We start from the raw sequence: 21,514 nt of genomic DNA on the forward strand, positions 1-21,514 counted from the left end.
TGTTAGCACGGATAACTCCACATAAACGCCACTGCCCACGGTAGTTACGCATAGGCCGTCGGTCACTGCGTTGTCTGTGGTGAGTGGCAGTGCCTGAAATTCGTTAGATACTGAAATCCCTAACGATTTCCGAAATGGAACGACCCAGGCCCCTAGCTCCAGCTATTATTCCGCGTTCAAAGTATGCCCATTCCCGTCCTGCGACCCTAATCACGTGGGAAACATTTTCATATAAATCACCCGAATGCAAATGACAATTCCGCCACTGCACTGCCCTTTTGTACTTTGCGGATGTAACACTACTGCCATCCGTACATTTGCATATCTCATGCTGTCCCATGACTTTCGTCACCTCAGCGTATCTACCTTTGCTATCGCATGTAAATGCTACCCTCTGGCTCTTATCCTTGTTTCCTACTTGTTTTAGTGACAGCGCAATGTTGTTTGGCTTTTGTGCGAACGATTCACACAAACATACAGCCATACGTTTTGTAGTTGTTTGATGTCATGAGTTTCTTGTGTACATCAACGGAGAAGTGGATGAGAGAACTGTGATTTTTCTAAATGTGACTTATCTACGACTAGAGCTATGGGTCGTCAAAGTAATTCTTACAAAGATACCAATCTGAAAATATATAAATAAATAAATAAATAAAGACCAGTTGAAAGCTGTTGCCGATGATCTCGGAATCACGCCTGATGAAGCAAGCATACAAAAAATTCCTAAGTCTTTGATTCTATGCTAAATGAGGAGCAAAATCTTTGCTTAAGAGGAGTGCAAGTGCAGGTGACTCTTCATCGGCGTGGCACGCATCTGATGCCCTTAATTTCATACTGTTGTAACGTACCTGAAGCGAAGGTTTATAGTGCAAACAGTGGTACGTGCTGTTGAACAAAATATAAAATATGACTTTCGTTTTCGTCTTAGTTCGAATTTCCCTAAATAAAGTCAATCAGTCCTTCTACTAGAGTACTGCAGACTTCTGGTATTATGAAGCTTATTAATGAATAGTGAAATTCAAAGAGGCAACTGCACCAACTTAACCTAATCGTAAATGAAGGAAAAGCCTAAACTCTGGGAATGTAAAATGCAGGTTTTACTCCACTATACTCTTAGCCTCGTTTATAACTTTCAGCCGGTTCATTATAGAAACCAAAAGGAGAAAACGAAAAGCAGATAACATTGTCGAGTGGGAAAAATACCTTACCCCTACTGACATGAAGAGCTGCGGGTGCCGCTGGAATTATATGCAACTAAGAAGAGAACAGGAGGTGGAATTTTAAAATAATTGAAACTTCCTGGTACATTAAAACTGTGTGCTGCACAGAGACTCGAACTCGGGACCTTTGCCTTTCGCGGGCCAGTGCTTTACCAACTGAGCAACCCAAGCACGACTCACGACCCGTCCTCACAGCTTTAATTCCGCCAGTACCTCGTCTCCTACCTTCCAAACTTCACAGAAGCTCTCCTGCGAGCTCGAGTCTCGGTCCGGCATACAGTTTTAATCTGCCAGGAAGGTTCATATCAGCGCACACTCCGCTGCAGAGTGAAAATTTCATTCTTTAAAATAATTGTTTAGGAAAGCAAACTGCCCCGTAATTTCTGTACGTCAGCTTATTAGCAAGCTATGATTCGTGAAACTTTAGAATTATTCTGTCATCAATCAACACTCAAACAAACGCCTTATCACAGGTATTCTTAACATTGATAATATTGCATAAGGGTGATGTAAATACAGTTCTAGCGATATGATAAACGTCAGTCGATAACTGCTAGTCCCTCCCAAAAATTTTGTTGCCACCTGTGAATACATTCAAAATCATGCAAACTTAACGTTAATTGCCAATTGTTCTGGCAACACTGAGAAAGTAAGTACACTTCCTCGCAAAGTGAAGTACCACAAATTACTTCACAAATACCGCTGGCAAACAATCTTGTAGATATTTATATCGACATTCGAAGAATGAGCTCAAAACTAGACTCTTAGTGTTTAGACATTCGAACACTTAATGACCACTAAGAAGACGTAAGTACATTTCAGACCAGTGAAGGATTATGCGCGCTGAGATTTAGCATGCTGATGATGCTGTAAGACGATTACTCGTAGCGTTATCGATTATTTTGAATAGCAAGTGACTGTGTGGTTACTTAGGAATTGACAAATCCTATTTGCTGTGGTCATAAGTCCCCTAGAACTTAGAACTACTTAAACCTAACTAACCTAAGGACAGCACACAACACCCAGCCATCACGAGGCAGAGAAAATCCCTGACCCCGCCGGGAATCGAACCCGGGAACCCGGGCGTGAATAAGTGAAAATGAAAGATTAATGCACATATATTTAGCACTGAAAGCGTGGCAACTGAAGGTTGACACATGTTGTGTGAAAACTGAATGTATGTCAGAAGTAACAAATTTCTCAACACTCTGACTTAATTTAGCAAAAGAATTACTAAAATGGGAAAATTAAAAGTTAATTTAGTGACTGCAATTAATAGTGAGCTTTGTTTCTGAAGCACTACGAAATACAGTAAAATAAGGTTAGTCTTGGGGTACCTCAACAATCATTTCAAAAGCTACTTGAATCTACGCAATTTAGCAATAAGAGATTTAACTTTGAACTTGAATTAAATGATTCTGAACAATTAACAATAGTAAAATTTAGTACGTACCAAGATGAGCTGCAGTCACAGGTAAGCTAAAATATGGTAACAAAACTTGCACTCTTACTTTCTGCTTGTGTAATCTAAATATTGTAGCCAGCTATAAATACTTTAACTGAACTTTGAAATTAAGGCAGTGAAATGGAATGACATTACTTTAATGCTGGCGTATGAATTTCAACGACACTCGGATTCATTCCAGAAAAGGAAGGGACCCTGCTTGGTAATGCAATTGGGACAATGAGCAACAAAGGTTCATGCTAAGTTGCTGTATTTTTGTGATGCAAACAGTTCTAAAACTTTACGTGCTTTTAGTCTTGCTTGTTGGTTGATTGAGGGTTTGCAGTCGTCAATCGGGGAGATGGCGACAGTCACTCATTGCCGGCCATCGCTGTTGCAGAATCTGGATGTTGGCGTGCCATCTTCTCGACACGGTCACCAGGCGAAACGGGCTCTTGATGTGCGCCAGCTAATGCTTCCCGTCCGCGACACCTTGTCACAAACTATCATAGCAAGTCGAGCCCAATTACATGCTGCCAAACCCCGAAAGCGCGGCAACTCGCGGGAGCGTCACCCAACACACCTGCTCCACCGCCCTACTCCAGCCAGACACCCCTCTGCCCGCGCTCCATGCGGCAGAGTTAACACTACCAAGGATCCTAAACACATTGGTTCGCCACACGACCTATCGATGAAATCGTTCGATAGCATAATTTTCCCTATGCCAAACTCAACATACAAATACAAATAATATTTACAAAACAAACCAATTATACATCGACATAAATGCATATATATATATATATATATATATATATATATATATATATATATATATATATACGAATAGTAGAAAAATTATAATATATAAAGACACAGAAATGTTCAGGTAATAAAATAAGGAAAAAAATTTATAGTACAATAGATGGAAATAGGAGGATATGCGTTTCCGGCGTTACATGCTCTCTCTTATGAATATTAATGGCAAGAACTATGATAGTTAGGCTCTAGTTTTTCGTAGCTTCAGATTACCTTGAATACTTGAAACTGGATTGTTGACAGAGAACAAACCTGGTTTTCAGTTCTGACAAGGGTACCCATACTAGACAAAGGAGAAAATGAGAAACTTTTTGAATTTAAAGCAAACATGAATTTTCAAGAGTTTACTGGTGCAATAGAAGTATGCCAGTTGCGGGGGAATATGTAGCTCCTGAGGAGAGAGCTTTAATTGGAAGAGAAAATAGGAAATTGGTTGTAAGGTCTTATGAGACTAAACTGCTGAGGTCATTGGTCCCTAAGGTTACGCACTATTTAATCTAACTTGAACTAGCTTACGCTAAAGACAACATACACACATCCCAGAGGGAGGACTCGAACCTCCGACGGGGGGAGCCACACGGACCGTGACAAGGTGCCTTAAACCGCATGTTAATGGGAAGAAAGTATTAGACTGATGACAAGGAACCCCTTGTGTGCAAGGTCAAAGATGTTTACGTCATTCATTGCCTAAAATAGTCTACCATGCAACCACAATACTGACTGCTAACAGAAACAGGGGCAAGACTGGAAGTATCCGATGATGAGCACAGCTAGAGACTATGAAGTGTAGCTCTAATTGCTTAGTCTACGAATAACTCATAACAGTGCTACTACACTAGTAGCGTTAATACAAAGCACAGCAATGTCAACGACGAACAAAACAAATCTTGCATCATATCTACTACAACAGTTGCCGAGCCGGCCGAAGTGGCCGTGCGGTTCTAGGCGCTGCAGTCTGGAACCTCGAGACCGCTACGGTCGCAGGCTCGAATCCTGCCTCGGGCGTGGATGTGTGTGATGTCCTTAGGTTAGTTAGGTTTAACTAGTTCTAAGTTCTAGGGGACTAATGACCTTAGAAGTTGAGTCCCATAGCGCTCAGAGCCATTTGAACCATTTGAACAGTTGCCGAAGTTGACATTTCGTCAGAAAGAAACCCAACCAATTTCGCAAAATGAGTCAGAGGAAAATGTGGTATCACATACGCTCGACTGTGCGGACAACGTGCATGAGGAGTACAATGATGACGATATGTGCTTAACAAGTGTAAGTGATATTGCACCTAGTGTCACGCCGTGTTGTTCAACACCCTTGTCGAACAGGAGCCACAAATCCCGGCTCCAGTGAAACGTAGTGAAGGACAATCGTTGTCGACGGAGCGGGTACTAAACACAATTACGTACATAGAAAATAAACCGCAGCATAGTGTAAAAAATAAAGGATGAAAAGTTTCGAATAATTCAACAGGATTATGACTGTGTAACACACAATGAAAACCACGGATATTCATGACACAACAAGGTGCACTTGTTACAAAAATTGGTAAACTGGTGCTTGCGCTTTTCAAGGATGCTCGATATAATTTATAAGATGTGCATGAGAGTGACCTATTACGTTGTTGTTGTTGGGGTCTTCAGTCCTGAGACTGGTTTGATGCAGCTCTCTATGCTACTCTATCCTCTGCAAGCTTCTTCATTTCCCAGTACCTACTGCAACCTACATCCTTCTGAATCTGTTTTGTGTATCTTAGTCTCCCTCTACGATTTTTACCAACCACGCTACCCTCCAATACTAAACTGGTGACCCCTTGATGCTTCAGAGCATGTCCTATCAACCGATCCCTTCTTCAAGTTGTGCCACCAGACACCTCTTCTCCCCAAGTCTATTCAGTACCTCCTCATTAGATTTACCCATCTAATCTTCGGCATTCTTCTGTAGCACCACATTTCGAAAGCTTCTGTTCTCTTCTTGTCCAAACTATTTATCGCCCATGTTTCACTTCCATACATGGCTACACTCCATACAAATACTTTCAGAAACGACTTCCTGACACTTAAATCTATACTTGATATTAACAAATTTCTCTTCTTCAGAAATGCTTTCCTTGGCATTGCCAGTCTACATTTTATATCCTCTCTACTTCGACAATCATCAGTTATTTTTCTCCCCATATAGAAAAACTCCTTTACTACTTTAATTCCCAATCTAATTTCCTCAGCATCACCCGACTTAGTTCGACTACATTCCATTATCCTCGTTTTGCTTTTGTTGATGCTCATCTTATATCCTCCTTTCAAGACACTGTCCATTCCGTTCAACTGCTCTTCCAAGTCATTTGCTGTCTCTGACAGAATTACAATGTCATCAGCAAACCTTAAAGTTTTTATTTTTTCTCCATGGATTTTAATACCTACTAAGAATTTTTCTTTTGTTTCTTTTACTGCTTGCTCAATATACAGATTGAATAACATCGGGGAGAGGCTACAACCCTGTCTCACTCCTTTCCCAACCACTGCTTGCCTTTCATGTCCCTCGACTCTTATAACTGCCATCTGGTTTCTGTACAAATTGTAAATAGCCTTTCGCCCCCTGTATTTTACACCTGCCACCTTTAGAATTTGAAAGAGAGATTCCAGTCAACATTGTCAAAAGCTTTCTCTAAGTCTACAAATGCTAGAAACGCAGGTTAGCCTTTTCTTAATCTAGCTTCTAAAATAAGTCGTAGCGTCAGTATTACGTTATGCACATCAACTTTCGCGCGCCATAGATTACATTGATTTGAAGGGAAGCAGTGGCTCGTTGCATAAATTCAAACAGTGCTACGAAATTGTAAGACGTAAGACAACGAAAGCGTCAACTAAATGATGTAAAGCAAACTGCAGAATGGGCCCTGATATCTGTAGATGAGATTAACAAACTTATCGCCTCGTTCAGGACACCTCCAACTTCTTGGAGCACAATAAATAACTATTAAGTCAATTTAAAATCAAGATTAACACTCGGCATAATTGTTTACGAACTGATGTCAGTTGATGTAGATACAACGCTTTTAGTAACTCTGATTTCCAACATTTCTTTCATATATATTTCCTTAAATCGTATATCTTCATTCCTAAGTACTTGTATATTCCACTTCTCTGCGCATTTATTCTTCTTGACTAGTCTCTTAAATTTCAGCCTACTCTTGTTACCTACTAAATTGTTATCTGCGTATATATACGCTCCTGTGTACGCCTGGCAAACCAGCATCTAATTTCGGAATCTCTTCGTGACCACGATGGAACCTGAAATCTTTCCGTACCTCCCCGCCTTTTCCAAGTATACCTACTTCTCCTGTGTTTCTAGAACATAGGATTCCCAATTACTAGCTGAAAATTATTGCTGAACTTAATAAGCCAAGATGGCCGCCGAGTAAGTGACGCCAGAAACCATTCCCAGAAAGTTAAGTGATTTAGACAGGAATATAATCTATTTTAACGCCGACAACAAATTAAATACGTGCATTAGTGTATCGTTTAGTCTTGCCATTAAAGGTTTGACTTTTCTTCGCGTATTTTTTCAGAAAACACGAAAAGATCGTAACTTCGCGAAGTCGCGCTTAGGCTTAAATTTTGTAAACGTGTTTGTTTCTTGTTTCACTGTAATTTAACTAGTTTCTCGGTAACAAATAAGTAAAATACCGTAAATAGCGTATAACTTCATTGTTTTAATACAGATTTCAGAAAAACAGCGTAACTTTATATCAGAAACTTGCCTATATACATTTGTTTATAGGCCTAATTCTTGTAACGTTTTTGGAGAAACAAAGTTAAAGTATCTCGTTTAATTGTCCTTTTTTTTCTTTCCATCGAGTGAAATACACTCCTGGAAATTGAAATAAGAACACCGTGAATTCATTGTCCCAGGAAGGGGAAACTTTATTGACACATTCCTGGGGTCAGATACATCACATGATCACACTGACAGAACCACAGCCACATAGACACAGGCAACAGAGCATGCACAATGTCGGCACTAGTACAGGGTATATCCACCTTTCGCAGCAATGCAGGCTGCTATTCTCCCATGGAGACGATCGTAGAGATGCTGGATGTAGTCCTGTGGAACGGTTTGCCATGCCATTTCCACCTGGCGCCTCAGTTGGACCAGCGTACGTGCTGGACGAGCAGACCGCGTGAGACGACGCTTCATCCAGTCCCAAACATGCTCAATGGGGGACAGATCCGGAGATCTTGCTGGCCTGGGTAGTTGACTTACACCTTCTAGAGCACGTTGGGTGGCACGGGATACATGCGGACGTGCATTGTCCTGTTGGAACAGCAAGTTCCCTTGCCGGTCTAGGAATGGTAGAACGATGGGTTCGATGACGGTTTGGATGTACCGTGCACTATTCAGTGTCCCCTCGACGATCACCAGTGGTGTACGGCCAGTGTAGGAGATCGCTCCCCACACCATGATGCCGGGTGTTGGCCCTGTGTGCCTCGGTCGTATGCAGTGCTGATTGTGGCGCTCACCTGCACGGCGCCAAACACGCATACGACCATCATGGGCACCAAGGCAGAATCGACTCTCATCGCTGAAGACGACACGTCTCCATTCGTCCCTCCATTCACGCCTGTCGCGACACCACTGGAGGCGGGCTGCACGATGTTGGGGCGTGAGCGGAAGATGGCCTAACGGTGTGCGGCACCGTAGCCCAGCTTCATGGAGACGGTTGCGAATGGTCCTCGCCGATACCCCAGGAGCAACGGTGTCCCTAATTTGCTGGGAAGTGGCGGTGCGGTCCCCTACGCCACTGCGTAGGATCCTACGGTCTTAGCGTGCATCCGTGCGTCGCTGCGGTCCGGTCCCAGGTCGACGGGCACGTGCACCTTCCGCCGACCACTGGCGACAACATCGATGTACTGTGGAGACCTCACGCCCCACGTGTTGAGCAATTCGGCGGTACGTCCACCCGGCCTCCCGCATCCCCACAATACGCCCTCGCTCAAAGTCCGTCAACTGCACATACGGTTCACGTCCACGCTGTCGCGGCATGCTACCAGTGTTAAAGACTGCGATGGAGCTCCGTATGCCACGGCAAACTGGCTGACACTGACGGCGGCGGTGCACAAATGCTGCGCAGCTAGCGCCATTCGACGGCCAACACCGCGGTTCCTGGTGTGTCCGCTGTGCCGTGCGTGTGATCATTGCTTGTACAGCCCTCTCGCAGTGTCCGGAGCAAGTATGGTGGGTCTGACACACCGGTGTCAATGTGTTCTTTTTTCCATTTCCAGGAGTGTATATAATAAATAGCGTATACCTTTATTGTTTTAATACAGATCTCAGAAAAACAGCGGAATTTTAAATCAGAAACTTGCTTATATACATTTGTGAATAGGCTTAATTCTTGTAACGTCTTTTTTGATTTTCGGTAATTTAATTGATTTATTCTAGCTAAAGTATTATTTTTGCCATGAGTGAGAAGTGCCTGACTTGCCGTAGAATTGTTAGTTCCGGGGTTTGGTGTGATGGATGTAGTAGTTTTTTTCACTGGGGGGACTGCAGTGGCGTGGGTGTTGGGAAAGTGGATCAGGCTCATCAGTGGTTATGTAGGATTTGCAGCAGAGATAGGAAGATAGTGGAACAGGAGGGGAAAATTGCTGCCATTCAGGCTGAGCTAGATCTGGCTAGGGAAGATCTGGACAGGTTAAGGAGGGAGAAGGGCAAAGAGAGGTGGGAAGTGGCAACAGGTAGCAGAAGGAACAGGCCTAGAACTAAGTCTGACAGTTTTGTGGTGAATGTCAAAAATAAGTTTGACCTGTTGCTTCAGTTAGAAACTGATGAGCCTCAAGCAGAGGTAGGTGTAGACAGGACACAACAAACTTTCAATAGGAAATTGAAAAAGAATGTAGGAAAGTCATCGAAAAGGAACAAAGTTTTGTTGTTAGGCAGTTCTCATGCCAGAGGTGTAGGCCAACTTCTGCAGGAGGAATTAGGACCAGAATACCAGGTCACAAATTTTTTCAAACCAAGTGCTAGTCTGGATCAGGTGACAGAGGATTTAGGTTCACTCTGTAAAAGATTACCAGGGAGGACACCGTAGTTATTGTGGGAGGGCCAGGGAACATCATCGACAGAGATCCTGGGTACAGTATAGAGTGTGACCTGGTAAAGATTGCGTCGGCATCGAGACACACCAATGTTGAATTTGTATCTGTCCTGAGACGCCATGACCGGCCTCATTTGAACTCTTCTGTTGGGAGAGTTAATTTGGAGTTGGAACGGCTGCTTGGGTCGGGTGCGGGGGCTCATATTGGTGTGGTTCCTGTTGATTATCTCAGTAGGTGGGACTATACCAGGCACGGCCTACATCTCAACAGGAAAGGGAAGGGGAAACTGGCTGGGGTAATAGCAGGAAATTTAAGGGGGGGAGGCACTGCCATGAATGGTAAAATACCAGTGGTTACAGGTTGTGGAGCAGCACCTTTTTTAGGATAGGTAAGACAGAAAGATGTCAAGTTCTACGAGAGGTCAGGATTGAAACAAATGTTCAGTTTAGGAAAGAAATTAAACAGCACAATTCTAGCACATTTGATCACCAATCACAGCTATCAATTATAAATTTTCACCAATCACCAGAAATTTTATCTCCACCAAGTTGTATCTCAGTCCTAGGTAATTGCATCGATGAATTAAAGTCACCCAACCCAGTTGACATAATCTGCCTCTCTGAACACCATGTGACCACTGGTATAGGAACTAGGCCTAAGCACAATGAGAAACTCAGACAGGAGAGTACTGCAAATGTTAGAATAAGGAAAGGTTCTCATAAAAGTATAATTAAAAATAATGTAAGTATATTTCATCAAAATATTGGGAGTTTAAAGAATAAAGTAGATGAGCTTCTGGTTTGTTTAGAAGATTTAGAAGCTGAGAATGAAATAGATATACTATGCCTGTCTGAGCATCACATTGTTACTGATATGGATAAGGTATTTGTAAGTGGATATAAGCTCTCTGCACATGTAATGAGAGAAAATATGGAGAAAGGAGGAGTTGCCTATATGTCAATAGTTATCATTGTGCAAAAAGTATAGAAACAAAAAAGTTTTGTGTAGAGAAACATATAGAAGCATGTGCCTGTGAGCTTAAATTAAATAAAGGCACATTTATAATTGTAACTGTATACAGGTCCCCATCAGGAAATTTTCATCTATTTGTGAAAAATTTGGACTCCTTGTTGTGCTATATGTCAGACAGGGGGAAGCAAATTATTATTTGTGGGGACTTCAATGTAGACTCTCTGAAAGAGGGTAATAGGAAAAATTCCCTTACTCAGTTCTTTCAATTTGACACCCGTTATTGATTTTCCTACTCGGGTGTTAAAGGATAGCAGCTCACTGATAGATATCTTCTTTATAGACCAAGATAAGTTTAACCAGATAAATGCTCAGCCTGTTGAGAATGGTCTTTCTGATCATGGCGCACAGCTAGTTACAATATGTGACATAGCTCCATTCAGCAATACTAAACAGTCCTCCAAAGTAGTACGTTCAGTCAACGATTTAACAATTGCAAATCTCAGGGAAAGCCTACAGCAGTTAGACTGGGATGAGGTGTACCATGAACCTGATGCCAATTTAAAATATAATTTATTTCATGACATTTTTGTAAATGCATTTGAAAACTGCTTCCCCAAGAAAATAGTTAAATATACTCATTAGAAACTTTGTAACAAACCATGGCTTACTAAGGGTATGAAAATATCTTGTAACCGGAAAAGGGAAATGTATCTGACAGCAAGAAAGAGTAGTGACCCAGAAACTACCAAAAATTATAAAAACTACTGTGTTATATTAAGAAAAGTTGAAACATCCCCTTAGAACAATTCTACATGACTGTGCTTAACCTGACACACAATATTTTTAGCGCAACGCAATCTGACTTTCAAAAATCTCTACAAAAGAATGGCCCTGACTAACATTAAACTGAATCACTTACCTCACAAAAATCTTCGCTGCTCAAGCTACTGCAATACAGCGAGCGCCACTACTGCCAGCTAAATAGAAGATTCAAACTACTGAAGGCACTAACTACTGATAGGGATAGTTAGCAAATGAAAGATATTAATAGAGAGCAAACAATGTATTTACCTTAATATCATCACAAGTCATAATATATATATCAGTTCATGACAAATTAGAAATCTCCGCCATCTCTCTCCCCACATCCACCACTGCTGGCGGCTCACCTCCAACTGCGCAACGCTACGCGCTGTTCACATCCAGCTGCCGCTGCCCAACACTACAATGGCAGACAACAATGCAAACTAGCGACAGACTGCACACACAGACTGCACACAGCACAGCCAGTGATTTTCATATTGAGCGCTACGTAACGTTGCCAATAAGAAAACATAAACAGCCTCAGGGTCGCCATATGAAACATCCCCTTAGAACAATTCTACATGACTGTGCTTAACCTGACACACAATATTTTTAGCGCAACGCAATCTGACTTTCAAAAATCTCTACAAAAGAATGGCCCTGACTAACATTAAACTGAATCACTTACCTCACAAAAATCTTCGCTGCTCAAGCTACTGCAATACAGCGAGCGCCACTACTGCCAGCTAAATAGAAGATTCAAACTACTGAAGGCACTAACTACTGATAGGGATAGTTAGCAAATGAAAGATATTAATAGAGAGCAAACAATGTATTTACCTTAATATCATCACAAGTCATAATATATATATCAGTTCATGACAAATTAGAAATCTCCGCCATCTCTCTCCCCACATCCACCACTGCTGGCGGCTCACCTCCAACTGCGCAACGCTACGCGCTGTTCACATCCAGCTGCCGCTGCCCAACACTACAATGGCAGACAACAATGCAAACTAGCGACAGACTGCACACACAGACTGCACACAGCACAGCCAGTGATTTTCATATTGAGCGCTACGTAACGTTGCCAATAAGAAAACATAAACAGCCTACTTACAAAGTTATTAAAAAATCCAGGAGTATGTGTATCATGTCTGAAATCAGCAACTCTGATAATAAAATTAAAACAATTTGGAATATTATTAAAAGAGAAACAGGTCAACCAAGAGCAGAGGAAGACAGTATTACCATCAAATGAATGAAAACTTTACGAACAAAAAGTCAGAAGTTGAAAATATTTTTAATAATCATTTTCTAAATGTTGTGGATATAGTAGAATCCAGGTGTTCATTAGAAGATGCTAGGCTGTTAATGGAAGAGGCCATACCTATGCAATTTGATACAATTGAAATCTCACCCACTTCTCCCTCTGAAATTAGGAATATAATAAACTTGCTTAAAAGCAAAAACTCACATGGAATTGATGGCATTTCCAGCAAAATACTAAAAGCTTGTTCTCAACAGATAAGTAAGATTCTCAGCCACCTGTGTAATAGCTCTCTGAAACGGGGCATATTCCCTGATAGACTGAAATATGCTATTGTTATACCTTTGCATAAAAAGGGGGATAGATCTGATGTCAACAATTACCGTCCAATCTCCCTTCTAACAGCTTTATCCAAAAGTTTTGAGAAAGTAATGTATTCAAGAGTAGCTTCACATATCTGTAAAAATGAAGTACTAACAAAATGTCAGTTTGGTTTCCAGAAAGGTTTTTCAACAGAAAATGCCATATATGCTTTCACCAGTCAAATTTTGAATGATCTGAATAACCGAACACCACCCATTGGGATTTTTTGTGATCTCTCAAAGGCTTTTGATTGTGTAAATCATGAAATTCTGCTAGACAAGCTCAAGTATTGTGGCATGAGTGGGACAGTGCACAAATGGTTTAATTCGTACAAAACTGGAAGAGTGCAGAAAGTTGAAATAAGTAGTTCTCATAACATGCAAAGATCAGCACATTCCTCAAACCGGGGAACTATCAAGAATAGGGTTCCACAAGGGTCAGTCTTGGGTCCTTTGTTGTTCTTATTATATATTAATGACTTGCCATTCTATATTCATGAAGAGGCGAAGTTAGTTCTCTTTGCTGATGATACAAGTATAGTAATCACACCTAACAAACAAGAATTAACTGATGAAATTGTCAATACTGTCTTTCAGAAAATTACTAAGTGGTTCCTTGTAAACGGACTCTCACTGAATTTTGATAAGACACAGTACATACAGTTCCGTACAGGGAATGGTATGACGCCATTAATAAATATAGACCTTAATCAGAAGCATATAGCTTAGGTAGAATATATCAAATTTTTAGGTGTGTCCATTGATGAGAGATTAAATTGGAAGAAACACATTGATGATCTGCTGAAACGTTTGAGATCAGCTACTTATGCAGTAAGGGTCATTGCAAATTTTGGTAATAAACATCTTAGTAAATTAGCTTACTACGCCTATTTTCACTCATTGCTTTCATATGGCATCATATTTTGGGGGAATTCATCACTGAGGAATAAAGTATTTATTGCACAAAAGCGTGTAATCAGAATAATAGCTGGAGTCCAACTAAGATCATCCTGCAGACATTTATTTAAGGATCTAGGGATATTCACAGTAGCTTCTCAGTATATATACTCTCTTATGAAATTTGTTATTAACAACCAAACCCAATTCAAAAGTAATAGCAGTGTGCATAACTACAATACTAGTAGAAAGGATGATCTTCACTATTCGAGATTAAATCTAACTTTGGCACAGAAAGGGGTGAATTATACTGCGACTAAAGTCTTTGGTCACTTACCAAATAGTATCAAAAGTCTGACAGATAACCAACAAGTATTTAAGAAGAAATTAAAAGAATTTCTGAATGACAACTCCTTTCTACTGCATAGAGGAATTTTTAGATATAAATTAAGAAAAAAAAAGAAAAAATATTTAAAAAATAAAAAAATAAAAAATAAAAAATAAATAAAAACAAAAAACACAAAAAATAAAGTTGTTATATTAACTTAAGTATGTTGTTAAATTAACCTAATTACGTCATGTATTGGAAAATTCGACTCGTTCCACATCATTACGAAATATCGTATTCATGATCCATGGAACTAGTATTAATCTAATCTAATCTAATCTAATCTCCTCTCTCATCCCTATCACCAAGCAAATATTCTATCATAACCGTTTCTTCTTCTCCTTCCCCTACAACCACATTCCGGTCTCTCATGTCTATTAGCTTTTCATCTACCTGTACGTACTGAATCATCCGTTCAATATTCTCGTATACTTTCTCCACTTCTTCATCTTTGACTTGCGATGTGGGCATACGTACCTGAGCGATAGTTGTCGGTGTTTGTTTGTTGTCCATTTTCATGAGAACGACCGTATCACTGAATTGTTCAGAATAACTCACTCTCTGTCCTATTCATAACGAATCCTACTCCATTTACAGCACTTTCTGCTGGTGCTGGTACTACCCCGTACTCATCTCACCAGAAACCTTTGTTTTATTCCCATTCCACTTCAGTAGCTCCAATTATATCTAGATGGAGCGTTTGCGTTTCCATTTTTAGATTTTCTAGCTTCCCTACCAGGTTCACATCTCTGACGTTCCACGCCCCGACTCGTGGAACTCTATCTTTTCGTTGCTTATCCGATCTTATTTTCATGGTCACCTCCCGCTTTGTTGTACCCTTCAGGAAATGCGAATAGGGGAGTGTTCCGGAATCTTTTGCCTGTAGAGAGATTATTCATGACACTTTTTCAATTACAGGTCACGTATCCTGAGGATACACATTATGCATCTGTAATGCAGTGGTTTCCATTGCCTTCTGCATCCTCATGCAGTTGATCATTGCTAAGTCTTCCACTTTTTAGGGGCAGTGTCCCACACCACGGGCGACATAGCGTCCTGAACCTCTGTCCGCTCCACCACCCTTTTTGACAAAGCCGTTGGCAGCACGAGGGTGACGTTTTATGCCGGAAGTTTCTGTGGTGGGGTTCGAGTCGGATGACGTTTTGATGATTATGCGCTATAAATTATATCAAATAAGAAAAATGCTCTTTCCAAAATTGGTTAAGAGACTGATCTGACAATGCTTATAGCTGACGATCAGAGAAAGGAACGCTCCATTATTAGTAGTGTACTATATTTGGATGCAGTATCCGAAAAAAACAGACAGATATATGAAACTTAAGAACATCATTACAACGTATTTCACTTCCTCGGATCTAATTACTGTAGTAAACTCAGGTAGAAGTTGAAACGGTATTGAATAAATGTAATGGGGTGGGTGTATAGTGCATTACATGCAATGACTTCCCTAATAAATATGTAGAGCAAACCTGCAGGTCATTACAAAAAAGATTTGAAGTACACCTTTACTTGAATAATCCCCAATGTGCATGAACAATTCACATACTGAAGGGGGCAGTCGGCGACAGCATCACAAGTCTTCGAAAAATTTAAAAATACTTCATAAAATAGAAGAAAAATAATTTTGAATATATTAGAGGTAGGAGGAAGTTTTAGATTTTAAAAAGTGCACAATTCATGTCCAATTGTATCACTACTGCCTGCTACTGTTATATGATAACCTTAAAGTTCTAGGCAGATCGGATAATGAAAGTATCTTGTTAAAGTAATTATGGTATAAAGCAACAGCGCAGTGTTACCCTCTGAAAGGAATTTAGTTGTGCTGACAATGATGTACCTAACGGAGGTAGCTTATCGGATGTGAAAGTCAGAATTACGTAAATATTTAAACAGTAACAAACAATAATTTGCTTATCCTCACTGCCCAAAATGATAATAAAAACGGTCGCCAGCCTAATTAGGCATAAGAATAAGTAACATTTTTTTTGTTCAAGAAACTAATTATGAGTAACTTTATTGGACAGATACAGCCTATACTTTATCACACGAGAGTGCAATGAATTCTGGCACCTGCATATGTTCACGGTAAGGTTGGAGCTGACAGAGCAGAATAAACTATTTGCATAAATATAACAGATAACGAAACACACTATTACTTTGAGGACTTAGTCAAAATGAATGGTCTCAATAACGTTACTATTAATATTCACTATACAATCATAAATTAGACATACAATCAATATTACTTTTCAAACATATTCCTATCTGACATGAAATATGGATATGGTTCACAGCAAAATTGGTTATTGTGGATAGATTAAAGTCTGTCACTAGTAAACACCTTTCTACTAAGAATGAAAATTAAATGGAGGTCACTAACAAATTACTTCTCACTGTCTTTTGAATAAAGCAGTTATTATTGTCATAGATAGTGGTCTTTGTGTTACTTGTAACCTAGCATAAGCACAGTAGACAAGCTGTGGATCCTGTTACACTATTAATATGCACTTTGTAATGGTCGCCTAGTCATAGATATTGCTAACTGCTATAATCGCACTATTTCACTCCCATTTACAGAGCTTGTTAGCACTTGATGTTAGGTTGGCGCCATTAAAATGCATTGTGGTAATCGCTGCTGCTTGCTGGATCGCTGCTGTGTCTCGATGCTGATGCTGGCTCTAAATCTGGTTGTCTAGGGTTAAAAAGATGAGGTCCCGTGTATTTGATGTGCTTTTGACGATAAAGAACGAGCGAAACCAACAAATATGTAAACTTCAAGTATTTATTACTCTGGTGGCCATCTTAATTCCACTGTCCACCAAAGACAATGACACAACACAAAGTAGTACTTCTTTTACATGTTCTTTGCATTGTTTATCCACCTCAAACAATAACAGACATAGTACACGTTACCAAAGTGACATTCCGACTGCGCTCTCAACCCTTCTTGCTGCTTGTATTTATAACCTTGTCAAATAACTACTAAAAAGAGATATAGTTTATAAGTCAATGTACATCTGTTATCGTAATTTGTGCAGAAAAGTTATTAATTTATATCAAGTGACATAATTTAACATGTTATTAAAATGACAGACAGATTTGTTGACTTGGCAGAATAATTCTTTGGTACAAAAAGACAGTTTTTTAGAAGTTTGTCAATTGACTTCTCTAATTTGCATAAATAAGTAAATAACATGAATTATTAAGAATTACATTGGTTTTCCTCTAAAATAGGAGTGATTACGTGAATACTGAGTGAAAACGCTCCTAGTGAACAAATAGGTTTCACTGGGTGATATTTATTTAAGGAGATCCAAAATACCTACGTTGGCCACTATTTTTCGTACTTCATATTAATTATTTAAGATGAACTCAGTGTTTTTACATGATTACATTTGCTATATCAGTGATCAAGTGATATTAACTTTTGTGTGGGTCAGTTATTCAGTATAATTTAATGGGTTGACTGTTTTATGGAGACATGTTATGCAATCATTGGTAACATACACAATAAATACTCTTTAAACTGGTAGAATTTGGAGGGTATCGCATACTTCGGTAAAGTAAAGCATTTAATATGTTCCGTTACAACTTCCAATACACAAGAGAGACAAGCATTTAGCAGACATGAGTATATAACTTTCCACAAGTGCAGTTCACGACTTTTACTGCAGTGAGACACAATATTGGCAAATTTGTAAAAAACTGACTCACCTTTTAAAATTTAAAACAGGCAGCTCCATGATCATTAACTAAGCAAAACTCTATAAGCTTCAGTTTTAAGAACTTTTGATTTTTAAAAGTAACAGCAAATTGTCTTTATTATTACAGTCTTCTACTTTCAAGTCAATGATTGAATAAGTAACTTTGAAAGTCCACAATACTTTAAATTGGACTGTGTCAATTACTGGGAGGCTTTCACAAAGGTACATTTACTACCTCCCACTATTTTACCAAATCCACAGTAAATCTGAATACTCCCTTCTTACCAAATCTCAAACAACGTTATTTGATTAAGTGTTTGGCTTTAAGGCTTTCATTTTTTGCACAATAAGGACACTTGGTAATCATAGTTCAAATTGAGAGGAACTGAGAGGTGTTGTGATAAGGAAAAAATCGTGGTAGGTACATAAATTCAGTTATAAGTTAGCTTATATTTGAGCACACATCCAATGAGCTGATCCTTCACTTTACATGTTTACAATTCCTTGGTTCCTTTTCAGTGGTTGCGCAATGTGGTGACGAGTGCATTTTGGTAAGGGAATATGCGGGTAGAAATGCTAGACTCTGTCATTTCTTGGTGGCGATGATAGGTACCAATTCCACAATAGTTCCAGCTATTTATCCGTCCATCCGAGGCATTAGAAAGCGGCACTTAAAGCCTCTCTCGGCACCAGCACAATACCCAACTATTGCATGAACAGTTGACAGTTTGGTGGCTCGTTCCCGACTGACTCCTTATTCCAGCTTTCTATCCATGCTAGCCACATTTTGCGCGCGCTACACAGTTCTGTTCCCGAGGGGAACCACACAACCTGTTACATACAAAATAACTAAGAACCCTATGTGAGGATCAGCCATTACATAACAGCAAACAATCACTTTAAACAAAACATATTATTTGTACATATTGGTAGTTCTACACAAAATTATTTAAATAAAATTATTAAATTTTAAAGATAACCAAAGAGTTTATGTGAGAAAGAAAATTCATATCATTTGCTCATATGGTGCATATTACAGAGATTACACTTCATTACAGTATCGAATTAATCATACACTAATTACAGAAGTTCAACGATGGGATGTTGAACCAAACAGAAAGCTAAATGAATCAACAAAAGGCATGTAGTGTCTAAGCTATGGTGTTACACAGTAATCAATTAGAATTAAAATAACAGTGTATTCTGGCTAATTTTGATTGTTTATACGATTAAGTATTAGTAATAAAATTTAGTACTGTTGTGTCAAGTAAAAGGAACGACCAAGAGCTCCTTGTCGTGAGTAAAAGTCATCACAACGTCCTCAAGATTCTGTTTCATCAGCCTCCAAACCCGTCTTAGTCGCTTCTGCGGCCAGTTCTATCATTCCCGACGCCGGGATGCCCTGTTGTCACACTGGTACGAAAGTGCCACCCTATACCTCACCGCACAGTAATTTGTAGTGCGTCCCGACTAATCACGTTACTAGTGACTGTTTTGTAGACAATCCAGATTTTCTTTCTTTCTTTAAAAAAAGAAGTAGCGTCCTCGCAGTATAAAATATTTCGTCTTCTCTTAGATGCAGGAAACTTTTAAAACAAATCTCTATAATTACGTGGTCCACCCACCAGTAATTCTTGTGGAATTAACGGATGATGTCTTGGCATTCTTCCTTCGCCCAAGCAACATAGACAATATTCACTTATTATTAAGTCTAGCCTAGGAGCAATGGCTACAACTATGTCCTGTGAGCATATTTTAGATATTATCCTCAGCAACTGTAACATCCACAAAGTTGAGACACTGAATATTACTCTTTACCATGTAGGTTGCACATGATCATGCTACTCTAGGTCGTGTAACCTTTTCTGTGTCAGTAAAACAACAATTTTACCAGCTGTGAGCGGAACTCCTGTTAACATCAAGCCTTTCAACAGCTGCGAATACCCTTTATATACAATACTTAATGACATTTCGTGTCGTCAGTATTCACACACTTTGCGATCAGTGTAACGCTCAGTTTTGAAGTAACGTATGCACCGCAAATCATTTGATCAAATTCCGTACTATTAGCTGAACAGCAGTACCTACGACAGCAAGTTGTCATTCTCAGAAGAAATTCCGGTCCATTCTATTATCTGTATTTGAATTATTTTGAAAGTACGTTATATAGTCTTGCAATCGAAAATACGATTAAATTCTCTTAAAATAATTTTGTTTATGTGATAACAGTTTTTAAAAAAGTTTTTGAAGGGAAATGAAATATGAAAGGGTAAGGGTTGTGCGATCGTCGTAAGTTCACATTTAAGGATGCCGATTTTTCAGACATTTAGGGAATTTCTGATTCAACGTCACAAACATACCTATAGCCCACAAAAGTTTCATCTCCGTGAAAAAAATTCATCGCTTAGTTATGAGATATTTCCAGTTTGTAACTGATTGATGTACGCTTCGTTGCAGATTAAACGAAATGTGGAGAGCAAATATAAGCATACAAACGGCTGTGCCATGTAAAAGTTCCGCTAATATTTTCATTCCTCAGTGGCACATTCGGGTCAGAGATTCAGTTCCAATATTATCCACACGTTCTAAAATTTTACGGTGACATGATATAATGGTACCAGTTGAGTTGAATTTTGTTTCTCTATTGGCCAGCTACGTTTATGGCAGAGCGATGTCCGTGATTGAAATCGTAATACGTTCGATCGGATACGGCAGTAATTACTGCCGCGTTGCACTGTCCTCTCAGGCATAAATTTACGGTGCCATTGAATTTAAATATTAATAGTACCAAAATTTTGTTCCCTTATCCGAAAGATATTAATTCCACCGTAGTGCATTCTACCGAGAGAAATACGTGCTTCGTAAAAATCTTTATGCCCATTCGACAGATATTTACGGTATAGCATATTCATTAAATAATTACTGCGTGACGCATTGTTTCTCAAATCAATTGGTTCGAAAATAAAACACTTGACGCCAGTTCTTATCACGGTGTTACAACTTTTTCAGCTGATGGCGCCTTAATAACTTAGTGATGACATATATGGCTGCAGCTACTAATTATCACATTCTACAAAGACATTCGATTAAACTCTTTCAATCCTGCGCGTACCCAACTTTCCCGCATACGTGTTATTACGTATGCAATGTCCTCTTTCATTTTCTTTGATGACCCCTTCTGTTCCAGATTTTCAATTCTCAAATTGTACAGAATATATCCCATTTACGTTTTAAAGTGTCGGCTGTTTCAGGCTTCTCTCCTCACAGTTTATGGTATTGCGTTCAGAAATTGCGTCCGTAATTCCTCTGCTTCATTTACATTCCGAAGCACATTTTACTTGTCAACTTTTCACCCATATTACGTGCTGATTATATGAATGGTTAGGAAGCAGCTTGTAGCAATGTAGGTAACCCACTTCCCTATACCCAATCTAACATCTCATTCCTGTAGTAATTTTTCCCTTAAATACATGTTGTGTTGATCAGGGGAATTCCGTTTCCCTGGGCGAAAACAAGTGGAAATT

This window comes from Schistocerca serialis, chromosome 4, assembly GCF_023864345.2.
Source record: "Schistocerca serialis cubense isolate TAMUIC-IGC-003099 chromosome 4, iqSchSeri2.2, whole genome shotgun sequence".
Taxonomy (NCBI): Eukaryota; Metazoa; Arthropoda; class Insecta; order Orthoptera; family Acrididae; genus Schistocerca; species Schistocerca serialis.